Here is a 7088-nt window from a genome sequence, read left to right on the forward strand (position 1 = left end):
AGGCTACAATACAGGCTAGTGAACTTTGAATTGTAGTACATTTTTTTAAAACTGCTGCATAAATATACAAATATAACTGTGGCTTAATTTCCTAGAATTGTTTTTTTTTTTAAATAAACAAATTTTCTTTCTTTTCTGTGAATGCTAAAGAAAAAGGCTTTTTTTTTTTTTTTTGTTACTAGCAATTGTTTTTTCCTAGGTTCTTGTTTCAGGTGTCCAAATGTTCTTGTTTTAGAAAGTCCCTGGCTCTTGATCTTCCTGTAGCTGAGCATTGCTCCTGCATTAGTAGAATCCCACATATGAATTCACCATTTAACTATTTTGGCTGTTTCTTATATTTCCCAGGCATTGTGTAGACCTCTGCTCTTTCGGGAAGTTGTGTTCACAGAGTGGAAGTCTGAATGGGAGGAAAAACACAGCTGTGAACACTATGGAGGTGGATGTGATGTAGGAGATGCTGGTTTGTGCAATTCTTCCCATCCTGGAAAATGTAGTTACCTCCTTAAATAGTGACAAAGTCTTTACCAAATTTAGTTCAGCTAGTTCATTGTGCAATGTGATCTGTGAGTCAATTTTATCCTGCATTTTCAAGAGGTGAATATTTATGTATTTCTCCTTTTGCCATTTTCCATTGAGGTTTCTGACATTTTTGTTCCACACTATGCCATCTTTTCTACTTTTGTCCTTGCTCCACTGTGACTACACCATTTTCTTGGGCTGTTTAGACCAAACTTAATCCTGGGAAGCAGAAACTGATCCTATTTCAGAAGTTAGTAAGCTTTATTATTTATTTGGAGTTCCTTCTCATATTCCCAGGTCCCTCTATCATCTTTCCTATTCCAAAATACCTGTTAATACAAAGGTTAACACATTTCCAAGCTTCCTGACCCAATTCCTTTTAGGGGGACATTACAAGAAAGGTGCCCATAGTAATTGGAGGGTGGGGGGTTTATGAAAGGTTTTGGCAAATGCAATCAGACGAAAAGGTAGTTTTAGGGCAAACAGGGTTCAAAATTCCAAAAGAAACACAAAGAACTGATTGTCAAAGTCTGAAATGTCAAAGTACTATTATTCTGTTGAGAGGGACAGTAACGCTTAGAAAAAAAGAGTTGTCTGCTGATACCCTCTTGGGTTTCAGTAGAAATAAGAACCCCACTTACTCACTTGGGTGGGTGCAGTTCTATTTCGCACAAATGGGTAAAGTGTTGCATACTGCCACTGAAGGCCTGGATTCATGGCAAGCCTGTCCATTTGAAAAAGAGGGGCTGGATCCTTAGCAACTTCTTGCCAATGACACGTAGTCAGAATAAGATTTCAAAATACTTGTTTTTATTTTATATTTTTGTTAACTAACTCTACACTAATGTTTGTTTTTAATTCTAAATCGAAAAGCTTGGATGCTAGAAACTATGCCCCATCTTCTTATACAGTATAAGCAGGCCTTGATTAAACAAGCCATTATATAACTTCAGTATCACAAGTCTTGCAAAAGGCATAGTGATCATAATCAACATTGCCACTGCCATGTAAAATATACTTTGTATTTACAAAAATGGAGGCAACCATTCAAAAAACAAAAACACAAAAATGGTGTCACCAGAAAAACAAATATTTATAAAGCCAAAAACAAACAGTTCAGAAATAACAGACTGTAACCCAAGATGTCAAAGCCCCAGAATTATTACATTCCTATCTCTAAACCCTTCTATTCTGCTTCCTATTATTTAGTCCTCCAAAATTGCTCCTGTTGCTCTAGTTCTAAATGTTTCTGGAGTCCATAATAAATATATCAATTAGAAGGGAAATCTCAGTACTGACATAGCTTCCTCTCCTACATTTACAGATGGTGCCTGCTGCTAACCCTGCACATTTTCTGTTTTCCCTCTTTATTTCTACTAATATTACAAACTAACATTCCAGACAATCATCCAACCTCTTCTCTCTCTCGTTCTCTTCATTCATCAGCCTCTCAAAGTACTCTTTTCATCTGCTGAACACACTCTCTTCTCTTGTATGTTTCCATCTTTATCCTTTATCACCCTAACCTGCTGCAAAATCTTTCCCAGCTCGGTCCCTCTGTCTATCCAATCGGCACTGGTCCTTTTCTCCCTCCTTAGTATCCAACGTCATACAACTCATCATATGCCTTTTCTTTAGCCTTTGCCACCTCTCTCTTCACCTTGCGCCATATCTGCTTGTACTCTTGTCTACTTTCTGCATCTCTCTGACTATCCCACTTCTTCTTTGCCATCCTCTTCATCTGTATACTCTCCTCTATTTTCTCATTCCACCACCAGGTTTCCTTTTCCTTCTTTCTCTTTCCAGATGTCATGCCAAGCACCCTTCTTGCTGTTACCCTCACTACAACTGCAGTAGTTTCCCAGCTGTCTGGTAACTGTTCACTGCCACCCAGTGCCTGTCTCACCTCCTCCCTAAACTCAACCTCAGTCTTCCTTTTTCAACTTCCACAATTTGATCCTTGGCTCTGCCCTCACTCTCTTCCTCTTCTTGATCTCCAATGTCATCCTACAGACCACCATCCTATCCTGTCTAACTACACTTTCCCCTGCCACCACACTGCAGTCTTCAATCTCCTTCAGATCAACTCTTCTGCATAGGATGTAATCTACCTGTGTGCATCTTCCTTCACTCTTGTACGTAACCCCATGTTTCTCCCTCTTCTTAAAATACGTATTCACCACAGCCATGTCCATCCTTTTGGCAAAATCCATTATCATCTGACTTTCTTCAGTCCTCTCCTTGACACCATACCTACCCATCACCTCCTCATCTCCACTGTTCCCTTCACCAACATGCCCATTGAAATCCGCTCCAATCACCATTTTCTGTCCCTTGGGTGCACTGTTCATCACTTCATCCAACTCACTTTAAAAATATTCTTTTTCACCCATTGCACACCCAACTTGCAGTTCATATGCACTAACAACATTCATCATCACACCTCCAATTTCCAGCTTCATAATCATTACTCTGCCTGACACTCTTTTCACCTACAAAACACTCTTGACATACTGTTCCTTCAGAATAACTCCTACCCCATTTCTCCTCCTATCCGCACCATGATAGAACAATTTGAATCCACCTCCAATCCATCTGGCCTTACTCCCCTTCCATTTAGTCTCTTGAACGCACAATATATCAGCCTTCCTTCTCTCCATCATATCTGCTAACTCTATCCCCTTACCAATCATACTGCCAACATTCAAAGTTCCTACCCTCAGTTCCACTGTCTTTACTTTCCTCCTTCTTCTGTTTCTTCTTCTTCGGCCAACAGTAGCCCAATTTCCACCAGCACCCTGTCGGCTAACAGTACTGGTGGAGGTCATTGTTAACCCGGGGCTCAACCGATCCGGTATGGAAATTTGTATTGTTGTCCGCATATTGATTTGGCAAAATTTTACACCGAATGCCCTTCCTGACATAACCCTCCCCATTTATCCGGGCTTGGGACTGGCACAAAGAAACACACTGGTTTGTGCCTCCCCTGTGGCTGGGTTAAGTACAGCGTAAGTATAATAATGTTAAAAAAATTAAACCTTTAGATTTTGGTTAATCTTGATGTTTTAGACTTCCAAGAGTCCGAAAATACCGCTTTTTGGAATTAAGCCTGTGTGTGTGTAAACACAATAACTCAAAAACGCAACATGATGGATGAAATTTGGCATGTGGTTGTTACACCAAAATTGTTGATCTGTATTAACTTTTGAGCCAAATCCATCAGCCAGAAAGGCTCCTTTACCTGAACACATACTCGATTTTTTTTTTTAATTAAGAACCTGCAGAGTCCGATTTATCCAACAAGATCAGCAGATTGTTACTGACCAATCACTTTTGCTTTAAAAACGTTGTTTAGCAACAAAGCGATACAAACCTAGTAAAATTCCTGAGTTGACAACGTCTCTACTGAACTACAGGTAGGTAGGTGAAGAGAGTCTGCCAAGTGATGAAAAACTAAACATACTATGTGTTTTTGTATTTATTCTATATTTAATAATTTATCTTTTCTGAGTTGATATTCACAGCTCAAAATACCTGATATTGTGAAAATAATCCAGTAGTAGAATTATGCTTTAAAATATTTGTCCCCATTTTTAAAATATTTTTCTCTCTCAAAATAGATAGCTGAAATATCATATTCTTTTTGCTCTTAACATCAGCCATATCATACTTATTGCACACCAGGGATTTTTCCTGCCTTGCATCCAAACCTGCTGGGGTAGGCTCCAGGTTTCCTGCGATCCTACTCTGGATAAACAGGGTTAAATAATATATATATATATATTGTTCTTAATCTCATGTGGTTTCTCTGTCGTTATGTGCCTGTCCATAACCCTATCACCTGCCCTCACTCTGCTCATTAAGGGTTCACCATTCTTATACATTGGCTATTCAAGTCTCACCACCCCTAACTTTAACATTGATTCAAGTCTAAGAGTCTTGTACTTCCTAAGCCCCCATGATCTTCATGATCACATCTGTCAGAACACAGTACAATTTATTTTCTGATTTTTGGTATCTTTCCAGGCCTGCAGGTGGCAAAATTCTGTCTATAAATTGTATGTGCCTAAGATGGAACCAGAGATCAATATGGCTGGTAGAAAATAACAAAGCCCAGTATGAGAGATTTTTGAATGCATTATTGAAGGCATTCACTGTAAGCACATTGTCTTGGAGCAGAATATGTTGTGTGCTGTAGACGTTTTGAGTAAAAAAACATCCAACCTTAAAATTCACCTAAATTTTATTACAAATTGGCCCATTCTGGCAATAAAAGGAAAAGCACAGATTTGTTGTCACAAATGACATAGAAAATATTTTTAAAATTACAAAATTGTGTAAAATTGCTTATATTCAGTATCTGGTTTTGTTTATGATTGTCTTTATCACACAAAAACAAACCCAGGTAGTAAACCATGTAATGTAGTAAGCTTCCATTCACATTATACTCATATCCAAATCCGTTGTATACAGTTCTGTCTGATTGTGACATAAAACTAAACTCCATAGGAGCTCCATGCCATGATTACTAAAACTAAAAGTGAAACTAATAGATATAAAAATAAAACAGAAATGCCTTTGTGAAATAAAAAGTAAATTAAAACTACAAATACACAATGAAGTAAAACTAAAACTAAACTAAACTAAGACCAAGTAAGGTCAGAAAAAATATAGAAATAAAAACTAATATTAAAAGGCAAAAATATAATAACCTTGGATCACACTTCTGAATCCATCCCTGCACCTGAGTTTACTATTTCTGATTTCTGAAGTGTCATCTGGCACTGCACCCTCTAAAAGTGGGCTCATGTTGAAAGTCTAATGGCAGACCATTGACAGCACTAAGAGGTGTAGGTATTTCATTATGTATAATAAAATAATTACTTGGATGTGTAAGTTCTATCACTACTACTTCTTCTTTTAAAGCCTTTCCCCCTTTCATGTAGAGTTTGCTATAATGGACCATCCCCTTCCCCTCTCATCTGTTGCATCCTTCCTTGCCTGATTTTCTCCCTTAGGTACCCCACAGTCAGTTTATTTTCTCTTTAATCATCCTTTTCTCCTCTGTCCCAATACCTTCTTATCTATTATTTTTCTCCCCACATTGTCTGCCTTTCTACTCATGACATGCATGTAACCACTTTAACCTTCTTTCCTTGATTTTCTTTGAAATTTCTCCAACTTTAAATTTGATTCTGTCATTCCTAATCTTATCAAGCTTTGTTACTCCACACATTCATCTTAACATCATCATTTCCGTAGCATCCAGTTTACTTACATGCATATTTAGCTGCTCAGATTTTTGATTCATACAACAATGCTGGCCTGACCACTCTTTTATACAATTTACCATTCACTCTTACATTGATTCTTTGGTCACACAATACTTCCAATACCTTTTTTCCAATTGTAACAGCCTTATTGATACTATGGTTTATTTCTAGATCTAACTCTCCATCATCTGTTATTGTTGATCCTAGATATTTGAACATTCCCCACCCTTTTAAGCCCTTCTCTCTGGAGGCTAACTTCTTTAGCTTGTTCTTGTCACTTAGATTTGCTTGCCCTTTATCTTGTAGCTACTGATTTTTCAAGATTACACAAGAAACTATTATAGATAACTATAGCCACTGCACAAGTGTCGCAAAATGTACAAAGGCACCAGACATGGCAGAGACTGCTCAGAGTATGTGAGCACCAACAGCACTGCTCTTGTTTACACAAGCACACTTACAGTATGTGGCACCACTTTAAAAATGTATTCAGAGTTGGGCTGGATGAAATTTGCCTTGCAGTGAAAAAAAAAGATGCGTTTACTGAATTTGTCATACAAATACAAAGAGCCATTATACCAAAAATTCTAAATTAAGCAAAGTTGGATAAAAATAGTTACATAGACAGTTACATTTTTATAGTGCTTTTGTAGACACTCAAAGCACTTTACAAAGATAGTGGGGAACCACTTTAACTACCACCATTGTGCAGCATCAACCTGGACGATGTGGCAGCAGCAATGTTTTTGTCAGTAGCTCCCCACACATTAGTTATTAGGAGGTGAAAGAGTGAGAGAGACACTTTGCCAGTTAGAAACACAATATGATTAAGAGGACAGAATGACCAGGCCGTGGTGGGAAATTTAGTCAGGGGGTTACATCCTATTTTTTTTCAAATGTTACTTAGCGCTTTCTTATGACCACAGTGAGTCAGGACCTTGGTTTTATGTCTCATCCAAAGGATGGCACCATTTTTACAGCACAGTGTTCCCTTGACAAGCAGGGATGACTGCACTCATTTGCCCCAGGAACTGGTGTTCTTAAGTGAGGCATTATTTAAAACTTAAAAAAAAAAACTCTTCCAGTGACTTACAACAGCAGACTTTGGGTCACCAGAGGAAAATGTGAAACAAAAAATCTGTAAAACTTAACAAATGCATTCACTGTGAAGCCAAAAATATTCTAAGTATTGATTAACTTCTAATGAGTGCACACGTATCGAAAAAAGTAGGAATTGTTTTGTATTTTCACATCCCGGGTTTATACATTGTTGAACCATTCCAGGCGAATGCGAAG

The sequence above is a fragment of the Polypterus senegalus genome, chromosome 2 (assembly GCF_016835505.1).
Source record: "Polypterus senegalus isolate Bchr_013 chromosome 2, ASM1683550v1, whole genome shotgun sequence".
NCBI classification, from domain to species: domain Eukaryota; kingdom Metazoa; phylum Chordata; class Cladistia; order Polypteriformes; family Polypteridae; genus Polypterus; species Polypterus senegalus.